The 27969-nt window shown below is 41.5% G+C and overlaps 1 pseudogene; it reads right to left on the reverse strand.

Annotated features, from left to right (window-relative positions):
* Positions 1–27684, reverse strand: part of LOC134368044 (germ cell-less protein-like 1) — a 41493-nt pseudogene extending 13809 nt beyond the window's left edge.
* Positions 27685–27969: the final 285 nt, after the last annotated feature.

Genomic DNA, 27969 nt, shown 5'->3' on the forward strand with positions numbered 1-27969 from the left:
CATTTTAGGCAAGACCAAGCACAAAATGGTAGCCAACCCCTCCCTGCCTCCCTTTACAAGAAACCTCATGACTTCTGTGAAATAGAAACCCTTTTGCTTCTGCATGGGGGCAGTGCCCCTGCCTCGCAATGCCCCTCCTTGACTGCTTCAGCCAGCCCTTAGCCCCTTACAGACCATATAAGCTCTCCCACCCAAACGATGGTTACAGCCCTCCATTTTGAGTGCAGCCTGGCAGATTCTTTTCCTTTAATAAATCTTGATCAGTACCCTGTGTTTCAGCTCACTTTCTTTCATTTTGGTGCTGAAACCCAGGAAGGGTCCTGGCAGGGACCTTTGGATGGTCCCCTCTCTTGGGTTGATTGACCCCCCCCCAGCTGCCCTTCCCAGACCTGCCGAACCAGGTACCTCTGGGACCCTCTCCTTGTGCCACTTCAAGACCAACACATCCAACATTGGCCTCAATTCAGGGTGAGCCAGTGGGTCTGTCCTACTTCTATGGGTTCCCCTACTTTCTACAACTCCTGTCTGCTTCTTGAAGACCAGGTGCCTGGCCGAGGGAACCCTTCTCATGCCCCCCATCTATTGGAGGATGCTCCTCTAGCCAGTTGGTGGCTCCTCTCTCAAAAAGAAGGTGCACACCAACGAGGATGCTCCTTGATGTTACCCTTCTTCTACTGGAACTGATCACCTCCTTTCTCACCCTCTAAATGGGATCCTCACAATCCAAACCTCCATGCTCTATGACTCTGGGCTGTCTACTGGCCAATTTCCTCCATGTTCTACACTGCTGGGCTTTCTACAATCTCTCAGCCTCCAGGGAGACATTAAAACCTGAATGTCTCATTTTCTACTGCAATCAGGTTTGTCCTAAATACAAACTAGACAATGTATCCCAGTGGCCAGAAAATGGCACTTTCCATTTGGATACTCTTAGAGACTTAGACAGCTTTTGTCATTGAAATGGCAAAACCAGAGAGATTCCTTATGTTCAAGTCTTCTTCTATCTCCGATCATGTCCTTCTCTCCGTCAAAACTGTCCTACGTCTCAATCTTTTGATCCATCAGACCACTCTGCTCCCTGACCACCTCCTTATGCTCCAGATCCTCCACCAGCCCCTTCACCTTTTCCCTCTCTTTTTCCTCAGCCACCTAACCTCTCCTTCTTCCCCTTCATCAGGTGACAACCCTGCCTCAGCTCTGGCTCCTTCATAGCCCCTCCATAAAGTGGCAGGGATGAAGGGAATTGTCTGGGTCCATATCCCCTTTTCTCTTTCTGATCTCTCCCAAATCGGAAAACAACTGAGATCTTTCCAGTCCAACCTGGACACATCTTAAGAAATTCAGATATCTCACCCAGTCTTATGTTCTCACCTGGCATGATGTTTTCATGATTCTCACTTCTACCTTGTCCCCCTAGGATAAGGAGCATGTCTGGATAATGGCCCAACAACAGGCAGATGAGGTACATGCCCAAAATAATAGGTGGCCTGTGGGAGCCATTGCCGTCCCTCACACAGACCCAAATTGGGACTACCAGGCTGGCCATGGGGACCAGGATCTATGGAATAATATGGTCACATACTTGATTTAGGCTACTCACAAGTTGGTCAATTATGACAAACTTAGAGAAATCACATAGAGATCCACTGAAAATCCCAGCGAGTTCCTAGCCCACCTCTCTGAGGCTTTACATAAATACACACATAGAGACCCAAACTCCCCTGCAGGCATGATCCTCTTACACTCTCATTTCATTACCCAATCAGCCCCTGATATTCGAAAAAACTAAAAAAAAAAAACAAAAAACTTGAGGATGGTCCAAATATGACCCAGCAAGACCTCCTCAATGCAGCTTTCAAGGTTTTTAACAATAGGGGGGAGGAGGAGGAGAAGAAGGATTGGTACAAAAGAGATCAGGCTAAATACCAACTCCTGGCTAATGCCATCTGAGGTTTACATACCCCTAAGCTAGCTGCCTCTAGTGGTAAGCCACCCAGGAACTGCTTCAAATGCAGTCAACCAGGCCACTGGGTATGGGCCTGTCCTAACCCCAGGCCCCATTCCAGGCCCTGTCCTCACTGCAAACAGCCAGGTCACTGGGGGGTTGACTGTTCCAATCACCAGAGAGGCATGGCCCAGTCCCCAACCCACAGCCTTTGGCTTCATGGCCATCCTTACCAGAACTTCTTAGATTCCCCCAAGACGAAGGCTGATGATGCCCAGGACCTGAGGCCCCCATGGAGATTGCCATATGTGAGCCTAGGGTAACTCTCCTCGTAGCAGGTAAGCTGATCTCTTTTGCCAGGGGCCACTTACTCTACCCTTCCTGAATATGCAGGACCAACAACCCCAACCTCTATCACAATAGTAGGGGTCATAGGATCAGAACACCACCCATGGATCACTCAACCTCTTTCCTGTGCCCTACATCACAAACAATTCACACACAAATTTTTAATAATGCCTCAATGCCAAGCCCCCTTACTGGGATGGGACATCCTTTCCAAATTAAAAGCTACCCTTACCCTAAACACTTTAACTCCAGCTACAATACTCCTGTTACAGGCAACCCCTGACCTGTCACCTGAGGCATCCACCTTCCCCTTCCCCTCGGACAAGATTAATCCCGTAGTGTGGGACACTTCTTCTCCTTCCATTGCTATGCACCATTCCCATATCCTTGTTAAGTTGCAGAACCCCTCTTTGTTCCCTAATGTCCCACAATACCCCATCACTAACAAACACTTAATAGGCACAAACTCCTTTCTTCTCATCTCTTATGGCTTACCCACTCACCATTTAATACACCCATCCTTCTGGCTATAAAGCCTAATGTCTCATACCATTTAGTTCAAGACCTCAGAGCCATTAATGCAGCCATTTTACCCATAACCCCAATCACCTCTAACCCCTATACTCTTCTATCCACAATCCCAACAACAACCCATTTCTTCTCTGTACTTGACCTCAAAGATGCCTTTTTTCCTATCCACTTACACCCTTCCTGTCAAAACCTGTTCACCTTGACTTGGACTGATCCTGACACATGCCATTCCCAACAATTCACCTGGACAGTACTACATCAAGGGTTTTGGGATAGCACCCACTTCTTCAGCCAGGCCTTAGCTCAAGACTTACCTGAACTTCCTCCAACCTCTAGCACTTTAATACAATACGTGGATGACCTCCTCCTTTGAAGCCCCTCCTATGAGGATTCACAGGCTCACACTGTTGCTCTCCTTAATTTCCTGGCCTCCAGGGGATATCGAGTGTCCCCCAGCAAGGCCCAAATTTCTTCTCCTTCAGTCACCTGTTGGGGAGTCCACCTCACCCCCAACACCAGAGAAATAACAGTGGATTGCAAGAGTTTAATTTCTGAACTCCCTACTCCTACCACAAAGGGTGAAATCCTTTCTTTCTTGGGGCTTGCAGGGTATCTTTGCTTATGAATTCCTAACTTTGGCAGGCTGGCAAAACCACTTTGTGAGGCAGCCAAAGGGGATCCTGCCATTCCCTTAGATCCCACAAAGCCCATTCATTCTCCCTTCCAGCGATTAAAAGCTGCTCTCCACACAGCCCCAGCTCTATCCCTCCCAAACCTATCTCATCCTTTTACCCTATACATCACTGAAACCCAAGGATTGGTGGTTGGGGTTTTGGGACAAGAGGCAGGAGATATATTCTCCCCTGTTGCATATCTTTCTAAACAATTAGACACCACAGCTAGATGATGGGCTCCCTGTTTACGGGCCTTGGTGGCAGCCGCCCTTTTAGCACAAGAAAGCTCTAAGCTAACTTTTCGGCAACAAACAGTGATTACTTCTCCCCATCATCTTCAAGACCTTCTCAGCCATAAGGCCATGTCAATTCTCTCCCCTTCCTGCCTACAACTTATCCACCTTACCTTCATTGAAAATTCCCAGATCTCCTTTAAATATTGCCCTCCCTTAAATCCGGCTACTCTCATCCCAAAACACTCATGACCCTTAGAAATAATTGCATGGAGGCTTTAGACCTCTTTCTCAGTATCTTTCCACACATCTCCCCACATCCCATTACACGACCCCAACATACATGGTTCATAGATGGGAACACCAATGCCACACCCGCCCCCTGGGTGGGTTATACCATAGTAAATCTAACACAAACTATTGAAGCTACCCCTTCCCCCCTAACACCACTTCCCAACAGGCAGAACTCATTGCCCTCACCTGCACTCTCACTCTAGCAAGTAACAAATGAGTCAATATATACACTGACTCTAAGTATGCTCACCACATCCTACACTCCTGTGTGGCCATATGGAAGGAGGGGAGAAAAGATACATGGCCACTCAAGGAGGGCCCATAAAAGATGGACATATTGTCAAGATACTTCTTGAGGCTTCACAACTTCCAAAGGAGGTTGGGTTTATACACTGCAGAGGACACCAAACCTCCAATGACCCCATAGCGAGGGGAACAAACTGGTGGATCTAACTGCAAAACAGTCTGCCCAATCACCAGGACCCCACTCTTCCTCTCCCACTCATGTCCTTCACATGGCTCCTATGCACCTCGTGAAATGCAACACCTCCAAAAGTTGAGAGCACAGAGGAAAGACAGCTGGTGTACTCTCTCTGGTCGCTATGCCCTCCCTACCACACAAACTGAGCAAATCCTTTTAGATTTCCATAAATTCACTTCATATAGGCTATGAACCCCTACTATGCCTTCTTCAGCCCTTATATTACTGTCCCCACATGGTCAAGTTACTTAAACAAATCACTCAAAATTGTTCTTTGTGTACTCATTGCTTCAATAAAGGTGGCCTCCAAGTTTGGTCACTTCCCACCCTCCAGGCCAGAGGATACACTACTGGCCAGGATTGGCAAATTGACTTTACTCACACTCCTCCCCACAAAAGGACACACTATCTTCTAATCTTAGTAGATACCTTTTTAGGTTGGATTGCGGCTTTTCCCTGCACTTCAGAGGATGCTACAGCAGTAATGCATGCTCTCACCTCAGAAATCATCCCTCATTTTGGCTTGCTCACCAGCCTCCAGTCTGATAATGGCCTGGCATTCATTTCCCAGATTACGCAACTCACAGCACAGGCCTTACATATCAAATGGGACTTACATATACCATATCAGCCTCCATCATCAGGCAAAGTAGAAAAAGCCAATCATCTTGTAAAAACACACTTCACCAAGCTGTCCATGGAACTTCACCTCCCTTGGACCCAACTTCTCCCTCCAGCACTCACTCACTTGCAAGCTGCCCCCAACAAACCCACTGGCCTCAGCCTCTTCAAACTTAGGTATGGTAGACCCTTCATTCTGACACCTCTCCCTGCCAGCTCATCACCTTTAGGCCAGTATCTCCCTACTCATTCACTCATTAGGGATCTTCTTCAGGAACAGGCCAACCTTCTATTACCTCATCCTTTTCCCACCACCCCCTCAGACTTTAAACTGAGCCTGGGACAGCAAGTGTATATTATAACCTGAATGCCAAAGCCTCTCTCACCATGTTGGGAAGGGCCTCTCTCACCACCCCCACAGCAATAAAGGTACTAGGAAAGGCCCCTTGGTATCACTTATCCTTGGTAAATCTAGGACTGAGACTTTACCCAAAGAATCTGTTAGCACCAAGCCAGAGGGGTCCCTCTGCTCAACCCCCAACCAAACATCTCCTTAGACTTCATCCACTTTAGGACCCACAAAATTGAAAATCTCCAGGACCTCCAGTCTTCCCCCAATCCCAGAAGAAGGATGATCTTTCCCCAGCAATTATCCTCCCACACTTTTAGGCCTGCTTCATGTCCTTCACACAGGAGCTGCTCCAAGACTGGTCCTGACCCATCACCTCCAGTGTTGAAGACATCCTTGAGTGGGTAACTGAATTAACCTGGCAGGATGCCCTCTGTGATTACACCCCCAAAGAGGTTACCCTCTACTCCTTTTGCCTACTGTGCACCCTCTCAACCTCTCAGCCCCTGAACGCTTGCCTTTTCTCTTCCTCTTGCTTCTTTTCCTAACAGAGACATATGACACACCCTGTTCACAATGTATAACCAAGGTCTGGGTGGGTGGAAGGACACTTTCCTACCTCCTGGATATGCCACCCAGAATCTTTGGAGGAACCCTGCAGGACACATTCACATTCCTGACATACGTTCCCACAACATGCTATGGCCAGACAACTGCCACATCATGTTCTTATGGGGGTAAAAACCACTGGATAGCTCTTTTCCAAAGGGGATTCTGCTGGAGTCCAGTGGCCCCCCCCTGACAAAACATTTCTGCTTCACCCAAACTACTCACCTAGGCTATAGCGATGGGGGAGAACTTCAAGACAAAACATGTCAGACCCCTAACCATGATGGGACTTATCTTTCTTCTTGATCCCTGCCTCTTTTGGTGTTTCTCTAATTTCTTACAAGAATGTATACAGGCTTTCACCAACCAAAAGGTCACTGAATTGTTCCTGGGAGGAGAATATCAGCCCCTGAGAACCATCAACCCTTCCCCAGTAGAATACAGCCTCCTCACATGAAACCAATATCCTGCCACCTAATTGTTTTATTTTTTTTCGTATCTTCACCCACCTCCAGCAGGAAGTAGCTTCAGAAGAATGAGACCTCCACCTCTTCTCCCCATACTTAAAATGTGGGAATGATAGATCTTGAACATAACCAGCACCATTTTAGGTAAGGCCAAGCACAAAACGGCCACCAACCTCTCCCCGCTTCCTTTATGAGAAGTCTCCTGACTTCTGTGAAATAGAAACCCTTTTGCTTCCACACGGGTGCAATGCCCCTCCCTCACAATGCCCCTCCTCGACTGCTTCAGTGAACCCTTGGCACCCAACATCCCATATAAGCTCTCCTATCCTGATGATGGTTTCTGCCTTCCTTTTGAGCACAGCCCAGCAGATTCTTTTCCTTTATTAAAGCTTGATTTGTACCTGGCATTTCGGCTCACCTTTTTTCAGTGTATATATACTATATTTCTGTTATCTAGGTGTCTGTCAATGGACATTTGGGTTGGTTCCATATCCGGGCTGTTGTAAATGGAGCTGTGATGAACATGGGAGTGCAAACATCCCTTTCACATTATGATTTCCATTCCTTTGCATATATACCCAGTAGGAGGATTGCTGGATCATATGGTAGATCTATCTGTAGTTGTTTGAGAAACCTTCATACTGTTTTCTATAACAACTGTACTAATTTACAATCCCATCGAAAGTATAGAAGGGTTTACCTTTCTCCAAATCCTAGCCAGCATTTGCTGTCTGTAGTCTTTGATAGTAGCCAGTCTAACTGGTGTGAAATGATATCTCAATGTGTTTTTATTTTTTATTTTTTAATTATCATTGTACAACATCGTTGATTTTTGTGGCCCTTTAACAATTCCTCCCTTTCCCCCTTCCTTCTCCTCCTTACCCCTTGCCCTTCTCTCTCTGTCTCCCCCTTCCCCCTCCCTCTTCCTCAACATCATATTTGTTCTATCATCAGAAGATGGAAAGATATCCCATGCTCTTGGATTAGAAAAATTAACATTCTGAAAATGTCCATATTACCCAAAGTGATCTACAGATTCAATGCATTACCCATCAAAATACCAATAACATTCTTTACAGAAATAGAAAAAACAATCCTAACATTCATATTGAACAACAAAAGACCCTGAATAGCCAAAGCAATTTTGAGCACAGAAAATAAAGCTGGACATTCTCACTCAGTCCTTGCTATGTGATACCCTGCACTGCTGTGGCACTCTGTAGAGAGTTCCCACCAAGAAGAAAGCCCTCACCCAATGTGCGCCCTGAACCTTGGACTTACCAGCCTCCAAAACTGTTTCAAGATGGTGGTGGCTGCGGTGGCTGGCGCGGAGTAGCTGAGGTGGAAAAGGCGGACACTGGGACTCAGGCAGCCGAGAAACTTGTGGACCTTCCTCTCGCCGTCTCTTAAGGGAGGACTACAGCTGCTGGCTGGTCGTGGGGGCTCAACGCCACTTTGCCCCCGGCAGGAGAGGCTGCCTCATTTACAGGCAACAGCTTTGAAGTGTGGAGCAGGAAAAGAACTGTTTCTTAGCTGCAAAAGCGAGTCTTAAAACAGGGAACACGGCGCCAGGGCTGCTGTGGATGCAGACAGGATCCCGGAGGCCGGGGCCGCGCTGAAGGCGGCCAGCTGCCATATTCAGGATTCGAGGTTTCAGGCCGGCATTAAAGAAGATTCCTGGGAGCGCCCGAGGCGCGCCGCGACTGAACAGCCCGAGGCGGCAGCGCCGAGAACACAGAAGGCGACAAACCAAAGACAGAGAGCGAACACCCGACCTGGCACAACCCTGTGAGTGACCCTTGGCCCAGTTCTGTTCGTGGGGCGGATGCCCACCCGGCTCCCGCCTGCACCACCAGGCCACTCACTGCCCCAGTGCTGCCTCCATTTTCCCAGGTGCGGGCAGCTCCGCCCTGCTCGGCCATCACTGAGCCCTCCCACTTGCTTGGCCTGGCGCGGGGCTTTCCGGAGCCTGCGGGCCGGCCTCCTCTCCCACTCCCTCCGTGGTTCTCTGGCAGGGCCGGTGGCGTGGGGCGTCCCCGGCCAGTGTTGGGAGGGCAAGGAAGTACGGGCGGGCCGACTGTCACTCCACCACACCCTGGACTCCAGCCCCCGGTAAACTTCCTGTTACTGGGAGGCAGATACCATCTCTGTGGCCACCAGTTTGGAAAAAATCCTAACGAATTTCTGGTTGGGAATAGGGTGGTAGGAGAGTTCCCAGGTCCGCTTGAACCTGCCGGAGAGCAGGCTGCAGGCGGGCACTAGACTCGGTTTATTCCGGGGGGATACAAAGGTGAACAAGACCCGAGAAAGATCTACACAGTGCTACAAAGGCACCCAGAGAGACCGGTCGTCTGTACCTAGCAGAAACCTGGTAGACTTCCTGGGCGAGGCAGTGCCGAGCAGGGTCTTGAAAGCCCAGCTGATAGACAAGGGTTGCAGAAGACACGCCCCAGCCCAGCACAGTGCGCACAGAGGGGGGAGACGTGCGGCCAGGGAGGTGGAGACTCGACAGAAACCACACACCCGGTGAGGTCGCCACTGCACGATCTAACAGCCTCGGTCAGAGCACACGGAACGGGGAGAAGTCCTGCACAGGAAGTGAAAGCTCAACAGAGATCACACACCCTGTGGTACGTGATCCACCAGCCCAGCAGAGTCCAACCTGACCAGAAAGGTGGATCCCCGGAGAAGCTCAAGACCCGAGGTAACCACACACACAAGGCACTAGAGGCCAACTGAGCAGTCACGGTGGGAGCCATACCAAATTGGCAACCACAGCAACATCCTAGTTAGTCATTAGTCTCAAACCGGTGGTCTGTGAAACCCCCTGCCACAATGAATAAACACCAAAAAAAAGATACCAGAAATACAAAAAATCAAGAAAGTACACCACCAAAAGTTAATAAATCTCATACTCTAGATCCTATAGAATAAGAAGCCCTTGAAATAACTGACAAGGAATTTCAAGTGATAATTCTAAGGAAACTGAATGAGATACAAGAAAACTCAGCTAGACATCATGATGAAATGAGGAAAAGTATACAGGATCTGAAAGAGGAAATGTACAAGGAAATCAATGTCCTGAAAAAAAATGTAGCAGAACTTGCTGAACTGAAGAAGTTATTCAGGGAAATAAAAAACACAACAGAGAGTTTAACCAGCAGGCTTGTCGAAGTTGAAGAGAGAACCTCTGAACTTGAAGATGGGCTGTTTGAAATAACACAAGCAGACAAAAAGAAAGAAAAAAGAATCAAGGAAATGGAAGAAAATCTGAGAGAGATATCAGATAACCTCAAGCGCTCAAATATCCGAGTCATGGGTATTCCAGAAGGGGAGGAAAATGGAGATTCCATTAAAAACATATTCAACAAAATAGTGGCAGAAAACTTCCCAGGTATAGGAAAAATCACAGATCTTCAGATCCAGGAAGCTCAACGATCTCCAAACGTATTCAACCCAAAAAGGCCTTCTCCAAGACATGTCATAGTCAAATTGGCAAAACTCAGAGACAAAGAGAGAATCTTAAAAGCTGCAAGAGAGAAGCGTCAAATCACCTATAAGGGAGCCCCAATCAGGTTAACATCAGACTTTTCATCACAAACCCTAAAAGCTAGAAAGGAATGGGATGATATTTTCAAAATACTAAAAGACAAAGATTGCCAGCCAAGAATACTCTACCCTGCAAGGCTATCCTTCCGAAATGAGGGGCAAATAGTATATTTCTCAGACAAACAGAAACTGCGGGAATTCACTACCACACGACCACCCTTAAAAGAAATCCTCAAGGGAGTACTGGGTTTGGTTCCTGAAAAATAAGTACTACTGCCATAAAAACCCAAGAAAAATCTAAACCCACTAGTACAATAAAAATGGCATTCATGAAGAGAAAACAAGCTAACAAAAACACTATCTACAACCTAAGGAATCAACAAACATAGAAACCAAACAGTAAATCAGAAAGCAAGGAACAAAAGACACCTAAGACAACCAAACAACCAATAAAATGCTGGGAATAAATCAACACCTTTCAATAACAACTCTTAATGTAAAAGGCTTAAATTCCCCAATTAAAAGACACAGACTGGCTGACTGGATCAAAAAGCAGGACCCAACTACATGCTGCCTACAAGAGACCCACCTCACCCATAAAGATTCACACAGACTAAGAGTGAAAGGATGGAAAAAGATTTACCATGCAAACAGAAAAGAAAAACGAGCTGGAGTAGCTATTCTTATATCTGACAAAATAGACTTTAAACTAGAAACCATAAAAAGAGACAATGAGGGACACTACTTAATGATAAAAGGACTGATCCATCAAGAAGACATAACAATCATAAATATGTATGCACCCAATGTTGGAGCAGCCAGATTTATAAAACAAACTCTATTAGACCTAAAGAAGGAAATAGACACTAATACCATAATAGCAGGGGACCTGAACGCTCCACTGTCAATATTAGACAGATCATCTCGGCAAAGAATCAGTAGAGAAACACAAGATCTAAACAAGACTCTAGACCAATTGGAATTTGCAGATATCTACAGAACATTCCACCCAACAACCTCAGAATATTCATTCTTCTCATCAGCACATGGATCATTCTCCCGGATAGATCACATATTAGGTAACAAATCAAGTCTAAATAAATTCAAAAAAATTGGAATTATCCCATGTATCTTCTCAGATCACTATGGATTAAAACTAGAAATTAATAACAAACGAAACTCTGGAAACTATACAAACACATGGAAATTAAACAGCATACTACTTAATGACGTATGGGTCCAAGAAGAAATCAAGCAGGAAATCAAAAAATTTATTGAAACTAATGAAAACAATGATACATCATACCAAAACTTGTGGGATACTGCAAAAGCAGTATTGAGGGGAAAATTTATTGCATTAAATGCTCACTTCAGAAGAATAGAAAGATGGCAAGTGAACAACCTAACACTTCACCTTAAAGAACTAGAAAAACAAGAACAATCCAAACCTAAAGTTATCAGACGGAAAGAAATCATTAAGATCAGAGCAGAACTGAATGAAATTGAAAACCAAAAAACAATTCAAAAGATCAAGGAATCAAAAAGTTGGTTTTTTGAAAAGATAAATAAAATAGACAAACCATTAGCATGGCTAACAAAAAAAAGAAGAGAGAAGACTCAAATAAAAAAATTAGAAATGAAAAAGGCGATATTACAACTGATTCATCTGAAATACAAGGAATCATTCGAGACTACTATAAACAACTATACGCCAACAAATTTGAAAATCTGGAGGAAATGGATAAATTTCTGGACACACACAAGCTCCCAAAACTGAACTGTGAAGACGTAGAAAATTTGAACAGACCAATAACAATAAAGGAGATTGAAGCTGTTATCAGAAGGCTCCCAACAAAGAAAAGCCCAGGACCAGATGGATTCACAGCAGAATTTTACCAAACATTCAAAGAGGAATTGACACTGATTCTTTACAAACTATTCCAAAAGATTGAAACGGACGCAAATCTCCCAAACTCATTCTATGAAGCAAACATCATCCTGATACCAAAACCAGGTAAAGATATAACCAAAAAAGAAAACTACAGGCCAATATCCTTGCTGAATATAGATGCAAAAATCCTCACTAAATTACTAGCAAACAGAATACAGCAATACATACGAAAAATTATTCATCACGATCAAGTGGGATTCATCCCAGGGATGCAAGGTTGGTTCAACATACGCAAATCAATAAATGTGATACACCATATTAATAAACTCAAACACAAGGACCATATGATCATCTCTATAGATGCTGAAAAAGCATTTGATAAAGTTCAGCACTCATTCATGACAAAGACCCTCTATAAGTTAGGTGTAGAGGGAAAGTATCTCAACATAATTAAAGCCATATATGACGAACCCACTGCCAATATCATCCTGAATGGGGAAAAGCTGAAAGCTTTTCCTTTAAGAACAGGAACTAGACAAGGATGCCCACTCTCACCACTCCTATTCAACATAGTGTTGGAAGTACTAGCCAGAGCAATCAGAGAAGAGAAGGAAATAAAGGGCATCCAGATTGGAAAAGATGAAGTCAAACTGTCCCTGTTTACAGATGACATGATCCTATATATCGAACAGCCTAAAACCTCTACAAAAAAACTCTTGGAATTGATAAATGATTTCAGCACAGTAGCAGGATACAAAATCAACACACAAAAATCAGTAGCATTTCTTTTCTCCAATAATGAACATGAAGAAGGAGAAATCAAGAAAGCCTCCCCATTTACAATAGCCACCAAAAAAATAAAATACTTAGGAATTGAGTTAACCAAGGATGTGAAAAATCTCTATAATGAGAACTACAAACCACTGCTGAGAGAAATTAGAGAGGATACAAGAAGATGGATAGATATCCCATGCTCTTGGATTGGAAGAATCAACATAGTGAAAATGTCCATACTACCCAAAGTGATATACAAATTCAATGCAATCCCCATCAAAATTCCAAAGACATTTTTCTCAGAAATGGAAAAAACTATTCAGACATTTATATGGAACAATAAAAGACCAGGCATAGCCAAAGCAATGCTCAGCAAAAAAAATAAAGCTGGATGCATAACACTACCTGACTTTAAGCTATACTACAAAGCTATAATAACCAAAACAGTATGGTACTGGCATAAAAACAGACACACTGACCAATGGAATAGAATAGAGAATCCAGAAATCAACCCACACACTTACTGCCATCTGATCTTTGACAAAGGCACCAAGCCTATTCACTGGGGACTGCCTCTTCAGCAAATGGTGCTGGGATAACTGGATAGCCATATGCAGGAGAATGAAACTAGATCCATACCTCTCACCGTATACTAAAATCAACTCAAAATGGATTAAGGATTTAAATATACACCCTGAAACAATAAAACTTCTTAAAGAAAACATAGGAGAAACACTTCAGGAAATAGGACTGGGCACAGACTTCATGAATACGACCCCAAAAGCACGGGCAACCAAAGGAAAAATAAACAAATGGGATTATATCAAACTAAAAAGCTTCTGCACAGCAAAAGAAACAATTAAAAGAGTTAAAAGACAACCAACAGAGTGGGAGAAAATATTTGCAAAATATACATCTGAGAAAGGATTAATATCCAGAATATGTAAGGAACTCAAACAACTTTACAAGAAGAAAACAAGCAACCCAACTAAAAAATGGGCAAAAGAGCTAAGTAGGCATTTCTCTAAGGAAGATATACAAATGGCCAACAGACATATGAAAAAATGCTCAACATCACTCAGCATCCTGGAAATGCAAATCAAAACCACATTGAGATACCATCTGACCCCAGTTAGGATGGCTAAAATCCAAAAGACTCTGAACGATAAATGCTGGCGAGGCTGCGGAGAAAAAGGAACTCTCATACATTGTTGGTGGGACTGAAAAATGGTGCAGCCTCTATGGAAAATGGTTTGGAGGTTCCTCAAACAATTGAAAATAGATCTACCATGCGACCCAGCTATCCCACTGTTGGGAATATACCCAGAGGAATGGAAATCATCAAGTCGAAGGTATACCTGTTCCCCAATGTTTATCGCAGCACTCTTTACAATAGCCAAGAGTTGGAACCAGCCCAAATGCCCATCATCAGATGAGTGGATACGGAAAATGTGGTACATCTACACAATGGAATACTACTCAGCTATAAAAACGAATGAAATACTGCCATTTGCAACAACATGGATGGACCTTGAGAGAATTATATTACATGAAACAAGTCAGGCACAGAAAGAGAAATACCACATGTTCTCACTTATTGGAGGGAGCTAAAAATTAATATATAAATTCACACACACACACACACACACACACACATACACACACACAAACTGGGGGGGGGGGAAGAAGATATAACAACCACAAGTATTTGAAGTTGATACGACAAGCAAACAGAAAGGACATTGTTGGGGGAGAGGGGGGAGGGCGAAGGGAGGGAGGTTTTGGTGATGGGGGGCAATAATCAGCTACAATGTATATTGATAAAATAAAATTTAAAAAATAAAAATTAAAAAAAATTAAAAAATTAAAAAATTAAAAAATAAAAATAAAAATAAAAATAAAAAAGAAAAGAAAAGAAAGCTGGAGGCAGAACACTACCTGACGTTAAACTATACTACAAAGCTATATCAACCACAACAGCTTGGTACTGGCATAAAAACAGACACACAGGCCAATGGAACAGAATAGAGAACTCAGAAGTCAGCCCATACACCTACAGTCATCTGGTCTTTGACAAAGGCACCAAGAACATACAGTGGGGAAATGACAGCTTCTTCAATAAATGGTGCTGGGAAAATTGGACATCCGTATGTAGAAGAATGAAACTAGACCCATACCTCTCATCATACACCAAAGTCAACTCAAAATGGATTAAAGAATTAAATATACATCCTGAAACTATAAAACTCCTAAAAGAAAACTCCTAAAAGGAAACACTTCTGGAAGTAGGACTGGGCATAGTCTTTACGAATATGATCCCCAAAGCACAGGGAACCAATGGAAAAATAAATGGGATTATTTCAAACTAAAAAGCTCTGCACAGCAAAAGAAACAATTAGCAGAGTGAAAAGACAATGACATAGTGAGAGAAAATATTTTCAAAATATGCATCTGTCAATATGGTCTTGATTTGCATTTCCCTGATGATTAATGATGCTGAGCATTTTTCAGTACCTGTTGGTCGTGTGTACATCTTCCTTTGAAAAATGTCTATTCAGCTTCTTTCCTATTTTTTAATTGGATTGTTTTTCTTTTTATTGTGAAGTTATTTGAGCTCCTTATATATTCTGGATATCAATCCCTTATTGGGTGTATAGCTTGCAAGTACTTTCTCCCATTCTGTAAGTTGAAATTTCACTCTGTTGATTGTTTCCTTAGCCAGGCAGAAGGTTTTTAGTTTAGTATAATTCTATTTGTTTATTTTATTAGTCTGTTGCTTGTGCTTTTGAGGTCTTATTGAAAAAGTCTTTGTCCAGTCCTACATACTGAACTGCTTCTCCAATGATTTCATTTATTAGTTTTATAGTTTCAGGTCTTATACTTAAGTCTTTAATCCATTTTGAGTTGATTTTTGTATATGGTGACAGGTGTACATCTAGTTTAATTCTTCTGTATATGTATTTCTAATTTTCCTAGCACAAATTATTGAGGAGGCAGTCTTTTCCCCAATATATGTTCTTGTTGACATTGTCAACAAGGTCAGTTGGCTGTATGTCTGTGGGTTGATTTCTGAGTTCTCTATTCTGTTCCATTGACCCGAGTGTCTATTTTTATGCCAGTACCATGCATTTTGGTCACTACAGCTTTGTAAAAATAATTTGAAGTCATGTAGAGTTATGCCTCCGGATTTATTTTTTGCTCAATTTCTTTGGCCAATCTGGGTCTTTTGTTGTTCCATATGAATGTTAGGATAGGGTTTTTTTCTATTTATGCAAAGATTGTCATTGGTAGTTTGATGGAGATTACACTGAATCTGTAAATTTCTTTGGGTAGTATGGATATTTTCACTATGTTAATTCTTCCAATCCAAGAGCATGGAATGCCTTTCCATCTTTTTTGTCCTCTTTAATTTTTTTCAGTAATGAATTATAGTGCTCACTGTAGAGATCTTTCACCTCCTTCATTAAATTGATTCTTAGATATTTAATTTAATTTTTTTTTTTTTTTTTGGTGACTGTTGTAAATGAGCTTGCTTTCTTTATTCCTTTTTCTGCTAGTTTGTTATAGGAGTACTTAAAAACCTGCTGATTTGGGGGTAATGATTTCATGTCTTGAAACACTACTGAATTTTTTTTATCAGCTCTTAGACTTTTTTGGTAGAGTCTTTAGGTTTTTCTATATATAGGATCATGTCATCTGCAAATAGGCACAGGTTGACTTTGTCTTTTCCAATCTGGATGCCTTTAATTTCTTTCTCTTGCCTGAATTCTCTGGCTAGTATTTCCAATTCTATGTCAGATATGAGTGGTGAGAGTGGGCATCTTTGTCTTGTTTCTGTTCTTAAAGGAAAATCTTTTAGCTTTACCCCTTTCAGGATGATATTGGCAGTGGGTTTGTTGAATATGGCTATTATTGTGCAGAGATACCTTTCTTATATAACTTATTTGCTGAAAGCCTTTACCATGAAGGGATGTTGAATTTTGTGAAGTGATTTTTGTGCATCTATTGGAACCATCCTTGCTTCCCTGGGATGAATCTTACTTGATCATGGTGTATAGTTTTATTGATGTGTTGCTGTATTCTTATTATTAACACTTTGTTGAGGATGTTTGCATCTGTGTTCATCAGAGATATTGGTTTGTAGTGTTTTTTGTTTGTTTTTATATCTTTGTCTGGTTATGTTATCATGGTGATGCTGGCCTCATAGAATTAGTTTGGGAGAATTGCCTCTGTTCCAATTTTTTGAAATAGTTTGAAGAGAATTGGTATTAATTTCTCTTTAAAGGTTTGGTATAATTCAGCAGGAAGAACCCCCAGTCCTGGCATTTTCTTTGTTGGAAGACTGCTGATTACTGCTTCAATCTCATTGCTTGTTATTGGTTTGTTCAGGTTTTCTGTGTCTTCTTGGTTCAGTCTTGTTAGTTTGTATATGTCCATAAATTTATCCATTTCCTCCAGGTTTTCAAATTTGTTTTGTGTGTGGTTGTTTATAACAGTCTCTAATGGTTAATTGTATTTCTGTGGCATCAGTTGTAATGTCCCCTTTTTCATTCCTTTTTTTTTTGTGATCCATTTACAAATTCCTCCCTTTCCCCCCTCCCTCTTCCCCTTTGCCATCCCTGGCAACCTCTGTTCTGTTCTCTTCTCTTAAAAAGTTTAACATATTATTGTGACTGTTGTATCTTTTTTCCTTTTATTTTATTTTTTATTAAATCTTACATATAATGAAGACATGTGGTATTTCTCTTTCTTTGCCTGGCTTATTTCACTTAATGTAATTTTCTCTAAATTCATCCACATTGCTGAGAATATATTTTATTTTTTATGAAAGATAGTATTCCATTGTATAAATATACCACATTTTCCTTATCCACTCATACAATTGTGGGCATTTAGGTTGATTCTAACTTTTGGCTAATGTGAATAGACCTGCAATAAATATGGAGGTACAGGTGTCCTTTTGACATGACGATTTCCATTCATTTGGGTATAAATCCAGCAGTGTGATTGCTGGGTTGTATGGTAGTTGTTTAAGGAAACTCCCTTTTCCATAATGGCTGCACCATTTTATAGTTCCACAAGCAGTGTAGGAGGGTTCTCCTTTCTCTACATCCTCACCAGCATCTGTGATTCTCTGTCTTTTTGATGATAGCCAGTATAACTGGAGTGAGGTGATATCTCAATGTGATTTTGATTTGCATTTCTCAGATTAAACTAGACCTGTACCTCTTGCCATATACCAAAAACTACTCAAAACAGATTAAATAATTAAATATATGTCCCAATACAAACAAACAAAAACAAAAAACAAAAAACTACTAAAGGAAAACATGAAAAACACTTCAGAAAGTAGGACTGGGCATACATTTTATGAGCAAAACACCCAAAGTACAGGCAAAGAAAGGAAAAATAAACAAATGAGGTTATATCAAACAAAACATTTCTGTGCAGCATGAGAAACAATGTCTGAAATGGACAACCAATAGAGTGGGAGAAAATATTTGCAAAGTATGCATCCAACAAAGGATTAATATCCAGAATATACAAGGAACTCAAACAAATTTACAGTGGAAAAGCAAGTAACCCAATTCAAAAAAATGGTCAAAGGAGTTGAGGAAGAATTTCTCAAAGGAAGATATATAAATGGCCAACAAACACATTTAAAATGTTCCTTTTTCATTTCTGATTTTGTTATTTGGGTCTTCTCTCTTCCTTTTGTAGTTAGCCTAACTAATGATTTGTCTGTTCTATTTATTTTCTCAAAAAAACAACTTTTTGTTTATTGATCTTTTGTATCACTTTTTAGGTCTCTTTCATTTAGTTCTGCTCTGATCTTAATCATTTCTTTTCAACTACTAATTTTGGGATTGGATTGTTCTTGATTTTCTAGTTCTTTGAGGTGTTATGTTAGGTTGTTTATTTATAATCTTTTTGCTCATATGATGTAAGGGTTTGTTGCAATAAACTTCCCTCTTAGTACTGTTTTTGCACTATCCCACATATTTTGGTATGATTTGTTTTATTTTCATTAGTTTGAAGAGATTTTTTGATTTCCTGTTCAATTTCTTCTTTGACCCATAGGTCATTTGGGAGCTTGTTGTTTAATTTCCATGTATTTGTAGACTTTCCAGAGTTTTGCTTGTTATTGATTTCCAGTTTTAATCCATTGTAGCTTAAAAAGATACTTGAAATGATATCATTTTTAAAAATTTGCTGAACATGAATTTATAATCTAACATGTGGTCTCTTCTGGAATATGTTCTATATGCTAATAAGAATGTACATTCTATATTGGGCTGATGTAATCTTCTGTAGACATCTGCCAGGTCCAATTGGTCTAAAGCATAGTTTCAATCATGTGTTTCTCTGTTTAATTGTTGCCTTGATGATCTGTCCAAAGCTTAGAGAGGAATGTGCAGGTTCCTCATTATTATCGTATTGGGATTTCTCTTTCTTTAGGTTTAATAGCATTTGCTTTGTATATCTGTGTGCTCCACTGTTGGTTGCACGTATATTTATGATTGTTATGTCTTCTTGCTTGGTTGATTCTTTATCATTGCATAGTGGCATTCCTTCTCTCTTTTTATAGTTTTTGGTTTCACATCTATTTTATCCACTATTAAAATAGTGGTATATCATTTTCTATCCCTTCACTTTTAGTCTGTGTGGGTCTTTACTGGTGAGGTAAGTCATTCATAGAAATCATGTAGTTGGTTCTAGTTTTTTGATCCAATCCATCAGTCTGTGACTTTTGAGTGGGGAGTTTAATCCATTTACATTAGGGGTTGTTATTGAGAGGTGTTGCCTTTTTCCTGGCATTTTATGGCATTTTGCTTAGGTATTTTAAATATCTTTAGTTCCTTTTTTCTCCTTTGATTATTAGTCTTCAATGCTTCTTGGGTTTTTTTGAGGTGGTAGATTTAGTTTCTTTTATCTTTCTCATTTGTATTTTTGTTTTACTAGTGAGTTTTATCCCTGTGTATTTGTGGTAGTGATTATTGTTTTTCAGATTTCAGATGCAAGACTCCCTTGAGAATTTCTTGCAGGACTTGTCATGTAGTGATGAACTCCCAAAGTTTTTATTTGTCTGAAAATACACTAAGTTTTCCTTATTTATGAAGGATACCCTTGCTGGGTAAATTATTCTTGGGTGGCAATTTTTGTCTTTTAGTATTTTGAATATATCATCTCATTTTCTTCTAGCCTGTCAAGTTTCAGTTGAGAAGTTTGCTGTTAGTCTGATAGGGACTCACATATAGGGGACCACATACTTTTCTCTTGCTGCTTTTTCAATTCTCCCTTTATCTTTGAGGTTTGTCAGTTTGACTATAATGTGTCTTGGAGAGGATCTTTTTGGATAGAATCTGTATGGGGATCTTTGAGCTTCCTATATCTGTAAGTTGTGTCTCTCCCTAAACCTGGGAAGTTTTCCATTATTATTTCATTGAATCAGTTTTTAATGCCTTTTCCTTTCTTCTCCCCTTCTGAAATGCCCATGATTAGGATGTTTGTGCTTTAATGTTGCCTGCTAACTCTCTTAGAATTTGTTTTTTAAATTTTTTTTCTTTTTTTTTTTTTTTTTTTGGTCTGTCTGGGTTATTTCAAGAAGGCTGTCTTCAAGTTCAGAAATTCTTTCTTCTTGCTCTAATCTGCTGCTTAAGCTCTCCGTTGTGTTTTTTATTTCATTCCCAGGAATTCTGCTACATTCTTTTCTAAGGTATTAATCTTTTTGTAAATTTTCTCCTTCACATCCTGGATATTTATTTTCATTTCGTTATGGTGTCTAACTGAGTCTTCTCTTATCTCATTGATTTTCCTTAAGATTATTACTTGGAATTTCTTCTCGTTCATTTTGAGGGTTTCCTGATCTATGGGGTCTTGTACTTGAGAATTACTGTATTCCTTTCGTGGTGTCATATTTTCTTGTTTATATATATATATATATATATATATATTCCTTGTAACTCTATGTTGATGCATGGTCATCTGGAAGAGCAGCTGCTTCTTCTATTATGCTAGAATGGGCTTTGAGCAGAAAGATTTTGTCCTCTTTTTCCAGGTTCCTCTCATGACTCTACCTATGTCAATGCAGTCAATTGTGTGGTGGGCTGCCTGCATGGTGGCCATGGCTGTTATTGTGATGTCAAGCCATCCTTGCAGTGGCAAAAACTGTGGTTGTGGTTGTGGCTGTGGTGGACCACCTGCACAGAAGCAGTGTTTGTGTTGTGCCCCTGCCTTCTGTTCATTCTGGGGGCTGCCCACAGCTTCTACCTGGATACCCAGTCATGCTTCTGCCTTGTTATGGGGCCAGGGGAGTGTGCCCACAGTTTCAGCCTGAGTCCTTGGTAGCACTCTTGCCTTTTCTCTGGGCAGAAAAGGGTACTCATGTCTTCTGCCTGAGTCTCCAGTCACACACCTGCCTCTGTTTGGGCTGGGAGAGTGCCATAGTTTCTGCATGGGTCTCAGGTTGTGGTCAGCCTCCTGCCTTCTGTTCAGGTGGAGGAGGGGGTCCACAGCTTCTGTCTGGGTCCCTGGTTGTATAGTGTTCTTCCCTTCTCATGTTTTATGTTTTTGATGTTACACTTGGTATCTTTTTATGATTTGTGTTCCTTAACAAATTATGGTGGCTGCACTTGTTTTTAATAGTTTTCTACTTTGGCCTTTATACTAGAGATATAATTGATTTACCCTTCACTATTACAGTATTCAATTTTTTGGATTTGATATTACTTACTTATACTTTTTATAAGTGAGTTTTATACTTTCATCTGATTTTATGTTACTACTTAGCATCTCCTAACTTCAGCTTGAAGACCTTCCTTTAGTATTTTTTATAATGCAAGTCTAGTACTGATAAAGTCTCTCAGCTTTAGTTTGTCTGAGAAAGTCTTTATCAGCCCTTTGTTTTTGGAAAACAGGGTTACTGAGTATAGTATTCTTCCTTGGCAGTCCTTTTTTTCTTTTTTTTTTTTTTTTAAGATTGTGAATAGAAATGTTGCAAGCCAGAAGGGAGTGGGATAACATATTCAAAATAGTCTATGGGAGTTTTCTTGTCCATGGCATATTTGGTGTTTAATGGGTTTCTTGTATCTGACTTTCTAATTTCTTCTCCACATTTGGGTAGTTTCTGTTATTATTTCTTTGAATGTGCTTTCTTTCCCTCTTTTTATTCTTCTTCTGGCATGGTGATTTTGCGTTAGTTCTTTCACTTGATGGTGTCCTATATGCCTCCCAAACTATATCCACTCTTTTTCTTTTTTACTTGCTCTTTTTCTTCTCCTTTCTCATTCTTTATTTTCTTTCATTTTTTCTTCCTCCTCACATTGGATGATTCCCAGTGATCTGTCATCAAGTTCACTGATTCTTTCATCTGCTTAATGAAGTCTGTTGTTGAAACCCCTCTACCTTTCAGTTGAGTTATTCCATTCTTCAGATCTGTGATTTCTGTTTGGTACTCTTTTATACTTTTTAACTACTTGTTGAAATTCTTAGCTTTTTCTTCCATTTCTTTCTTGACCTCTGTGAACATCTTTATGATCATTATTTTGAATTTCCTGTTAAGTAAATCACAAAACTTCACTTCATTTGGTTTGGATTCTGGAGATTGATCTTGTCTTTTTTTTTCTTTTTGTTTGGAGTATATTCTTCTGTTTCTTCATTTTTTTTGATTCTCTGTGTTGGTTTCTGTGCATTGTGTAAGATAGCTACCTCTCCCAGTCTTGTTTCACTAGCCTTGAAATGAAATTTTTCACCAGTCTGGCTGGTGTCTCTCTAACCTTTGTGTTTTTCTGGACAGTTACCTCTGGTTTTAGTGGCTTCCCAGAACTTGAGTCTAAGGCCCTGGAGGGAAGTATCCACAGCCCCAGTAGGCACCATGGTGAGCCCAGCCCTTTACAGGACTGGGGGATCTGTCTAAAGCCACAGAAAGCCATAAAAGGAGCTAAGGTGGTATATATAGCCACCACCACACCTACTGTCACACCAGTGATGCTTCACCACAGCAGTAGCAGCCAGGGCCACTCCACAGGCAACTCTACTCATATGAGAAGAGTCACCAGCAGAGCCTTCAAATAGAGGAGGAAATCTTTATCCTCATTGCCAACCTCAGAGTAATAGATGTAAGTAAGTCCTCTACCAGATGGCCAAACATCAACAAAAAAATACCAGAACTACAAACAAACAAGAAGATATGACCCCACCAAAGGAATACAGTAATGCTCAAATTCCAGACCCCTTAGAACAGGGAATCCTTGAAATGTCTGAAAAGGAATTCTGAGCAATGATCTTAAGAAAACTCAAAGAGATAAAAGAAGACTCAATTAGAGAACACAATGAAACAAGAAAATATTCAGAATAAGAGGGAGAAAATTTACAAAGAGATTAAAACCTTAAAAAAGAGTGTAGCAGAACTCCTAGAAATGAAAGATTCACTCGATGAAATCAAAAACACAATAGAGCTTGAGCAGCAGGCTAGAGCAAGCAGAAGAAAGGATTTCAGATCATGAAGATGGTCTTTTTGAAATAACTAAGGCAGACAAAAAAAGGAAAAAATAATTTAAAATAATAAGGAAAATCTAAGAGAGATAGCAGACAACCTCAAGCACTTTAACATCTGAATTGTGGGTATTCCAGAAGGGGAGGAGAAAGGAATAGGTATTGAAAACCTATTCAAGGAAATAATGACAGAAAACTCCCCAGGTGTAGGGAGAGATGCAGACCTTCAGATTCAGGAAGCTCAAAGGTCCCCAAGCAGATTCAATCCAAAAAGATTTCCTCTCAGACACAGTATAGTCAAATTTGCAAAGCTCAAAGACAAAGAGAATTCTAAAAGCAGCAAGAGAAAAGCATCAAGCCACCTGTAAGGGAACCCCCATCAGACTAACAGCAGACTTCTCAATTTAAATCCCATAGGCTAGAAAAAAGTCTAATGATATATTCAAAATACTAAAAGAAAGTAATTGCCAGCCAAGAGTTCTTTACCCAGCAAGGGTTGCCTTCAGAAATGAGGGTGAAATGTGTATTTCCCAGACAATCAAAAATTATGGGCGTTCACCCCAACATGACCAGCCCTGCAAGAAATTCTCAAGGGAGTCCCACATCTGGAATCTGAATAATGATCACTATCACAGATACAGAAGAAAGAGCAAAACCTGCCATTAAAACAAAAATGCCAGCGAGAAAGAGAAAGTAGCTAAACCATGCCACCTCAAATTTCCAACTAACATTGAAGAAGATACATAAAGGGGGAAGTAATGACCAAAAGATACATAAAACATCTAAACAAAAAGCAATTAAATGACATGAATTAAACAATATCTATCAAAAACTATTCTAAATGTGAATGGATTAAATACCATATTCAAAAGACACAGACTGACTGATTGGATTAAAAAGCTAGAACCAGGGCCGAGCCCGTGGTGCACTCGGTAGCGTGCTGCGCTGGCAGCGCGGCGACACTCCCGCCGCGGGTTCGGATCCTGTATAGGAGTGGCCGGTGCACTCACTGGCTGAGTGCCGGTCACGAAAAAAAAAAGACAAAAAAAAAAAAAAGCTAGAACCAAATATATGCTGTCTTCAAGAGACCCACTTCACCTGTAGAAACACACAGAGTAAAAGTGAAGGGACGGAAAAAGACATACCATGTAAATGAAAACCAAAAATGAGCAGGAGTAGCTATTCTTATATCAGACAAAGTAGACTTTAAACCAAAAATTATAAAAATAGGCAATGAAGGCCACTACATAATGATACAAGTATCTATCCAGCTACAAGACATAATAATCATAAATATGTATGCATCCAATCCTAGATCACCCAGATATATAATGCAAATGCTCTTAGACCTAAAGAAAGAAATAGGCCCTAATACATAAATAATGGGTTACCTGAACACCCCTCTCTCAGTATGGGACAGATCTTCCAGGCAAAAAATTGACAAAGAGACACAATGTCAGTCTGGATCACAGATCCCTCTACCCTGTGTAGGTCCTGTGCATGTCCTGAGTCAGGTAAATGAAAGAAAAACCAAATAGCTACCAGCAAAGTGGACCTGCTTTATTCTTCAGACACGAGCTCCACTGACCAGTGGTTCAGAGCCACTGCCTTGCTCACCAAAAAGTATACAATAGTGGCAACAAGCCAAGGGGTACACAGGCACACATGTGCACTAACTGTACTCTTATGTAACTTTTTTACAAAGGATGTGCTGTATCAGATCCAGCCAGATATGAGGCAAGAGGTTTGGACTAAACCAACTCCACTTTACTCACACTCCACCCTTTCAGGGTCTCTTGCCATACAATGTTTCCTTGGTGAGGATGGCTGACCCTTGCATCCATATAACCTCTGTAGTTATTATGTGTTCAATACACCTTGAGGCTTGTCCCTGTAGCTCTATCCTTTAAACTGTTAGCTAAAAAAAACCCATCCATACACATGTCCAGTCAGCAGTTGTCATTGGGGTGATTTTCCACAGGAATCCTGTAGCCACACTGGTAGGAAACTTTGTGCATATTCAGCAAGCTGACACATTGGCCACGTGAACATATGTTTGTGTCCAGTCGACTCTGGTTCCTGCAGTCACAATACTATGTGTGAAAAGACAAAAAAGTTATTGGCACCAATATAGGGAGTTCTTGTCCCTCTGGCATAATACATGCCAGCTTACCATCCTGGAAAGAAAGGTTGCAGGAACAGGTGCTGCAGCTCTATGCAACAGAACCTCCACTAGAGAGGGCCCACCCTTGTGGGGTCTCTCACTAAAGATCCTGACTTGGCCATAGGTGCTGTATCCACCCCTTCAGGGAGGGGGGTTGGGTGGATAGCCTTTTTCAGAAGACCATTGTACAATTCAATCATTCCTACTGTCTGGGGATGATCCAGCACATGTAACTTCCACTAAATGGACAACTGAGAAGCCCACTTCTGTACTTCATGTCCAGTAAAGTGGGTTCCATTATCACTCTCTATTACCAGGGGCCAACTCTACATGGCCATAAGGCTATTCAACACCTTAGCAGTGCTTACCTGGTCTTGGGCCTTAATAGTCCATACAAACAGAAGACCAGTAGCCATAGCAATGGCTGTGAAGATAGACCTGTAGTTCTCTGACTGTGGCAGTGAGCCCACAAGATACACCAGCCACCATGTTAGGAGCATCCTCCTCTTGGGTTTTCTGCCTCTCTGCATGCAGCACTTGGTGGGCCATCAAGGGTACATCTGCCCATCAGGGACATTCTTTCTCGGGTTTATGTGGCACCCAGTGAGCCATCAACCACACTGTCTTTCAGCCAGCATGCTGCATTCTCAGGTTTATGTGGCACCCAGGGGGCCATCGACCACACAGTCTTGCAGCTAGCATGCTGCATTCTGCAATGTAGCCACCCAGCTACATCAGCTGCTGGAGCTCTCTCCAGCTATCTTACAGTGCTTCAGCTTCATCATTACCTGGACTGGCTAAGGGGAAATGTCCTGTGACATGGAAAAGACTTAATTTCTTTCCATGTCCTAATTCCCGTAACTCTTGCCACATGGCTTGTCCCCACAGGAGTCAGTGACCTGCCAGCCACCACTGATATTTCGAAGTACATATCCAAAGGGTAAGACCCTTATATACAGACTGTTCATATTGTTCCAAATGACCTAGAAGCATTGGAGCCACCTTGGTTAAATCTGCAAGAGAATCAGAGGTTAGTAAGACATCATCTATGTAATAAAACATTGTAACCATGCTGGGCCTAGTCCACCTGGCTAGGTCCCCAGCCACTAAACCATGACAGATGGTTGGGCTACACAGGTAGACTTGGGGCAACACTTGAAAAGTCCTTCCCTCACCTTCCCTCCCAGGTGAAGGCAAATTGATCTTGGCTATAAACCAAGATCAGGATAGAGAAAAAAGCATTTGTAAGGTTCAGTACATAATCATAAGTCCCTAGCTGAGTCATGAACTGAAGGCACAGCCATGTGCAAAGAGGTACTACTTTGTTCAGTTTCCAATAGTCCACAGTCACCCTCCAGGTGCCTTCAGGTATCTTCATTGGCCATACCAGGGTGTTAAAGGGACTGTGTGTGGGATGAATGATGCCAACCTTTTCTAGCTCCAATATAGTGGCACCTATCTCTGCACATCCTCCCAGCAAGCCATACTGTTTTACATTGACCACACACCTTGGCTTGTGTAACACCTGTGGATCATGCTTGACATGTCCCCACAGCACAGGCTTTACTGTCTGTATCTGCAGCTGGAATTCTCCAACCATTGTTTGCAGGTGTAAACCTTAAAGCACATTTATACCCAAGATGTATTTGGATGCAGGAGATACATACACAATATATACACAAGGGGGCAATCGTTCAATGCTCAGCAGCAAGGACACAGCTTTGACTGTAATAGTCTGTTCTCCATAAACATCAACATTCACTGTGGCCCCTGGAAACTTATCTGGGTTGCCATGTATCAAGCTACAGTCTGCACCAGTGTCCACCAACGCTAACATACACTGTACATTTGTCTCAGACCAATGTATTATCAGTTCAACATGAGGCCTCTGGTCCTTGTCTGCCCCCAAAAGATGAGCACCTGGTCCCTAGCCAAAAGAGAACAGTCCTTCTGCCTCTGTGTACATAGCCATAAAATCCTTCAAATACACTGGGCATAACTTGCCACCTGTTTCCGGATGTTTAGTGAAACACTGCTCTGGATGCAATTGTTGCCACAAGGCAAACACAACTGCATTTGGCTGCTGGTCGATTTTCTCTCTGTCAACTGCCATAAGCAAGTCAAACCACATCTGCATATGGCTGATCTTGCTTGGCCCCTTCAGGGTAAAATCCCGAGCATTTCTTGGGGATTTAGTCCTCACCACCTTTTGGACCCTCTTTACTTGTCTCCTCCCCTCTGCCTCGGCCAGACTGGTCATCATGGTCATTACTTCATGTATAGGACGACGAACTGATGGCCAATATGGCTATCAGTGACCCAAAGGATGTCAATGGAGCATTTTGCAGCAACACATCTCTCATGCTGCTGGTAAAACATTCGTCATCTGGGCCATGGGTGTTTACATTCAACATGGACTGTCTCATCCTCAGCTGCCAAATTATTCGAACCAGCTCAGCATACATTTTCCACCTACTCACAGTTTCAGGCAGTTCTCCAGCATTTGTCCACATGGTCCAGATGGCTGCATTCACCTGTTCCATCA

The sequence above is a fragment of the Cynocephalus volans genome, chromosome X (assembly GCF_027409185.1).
Source record: "Cynocephalus volans isolate mCynVol1 chromosome X, mCynVol1.pri, whole genome shotgun sequence".
NCBI classification, from domain to species: domain Eukaryota; kingdom Metazoa; phylum Chordata; class Mammalia; order Dermoptera; family Cynocephalidae; genus Cynocephalus; species Cynocephalus volans.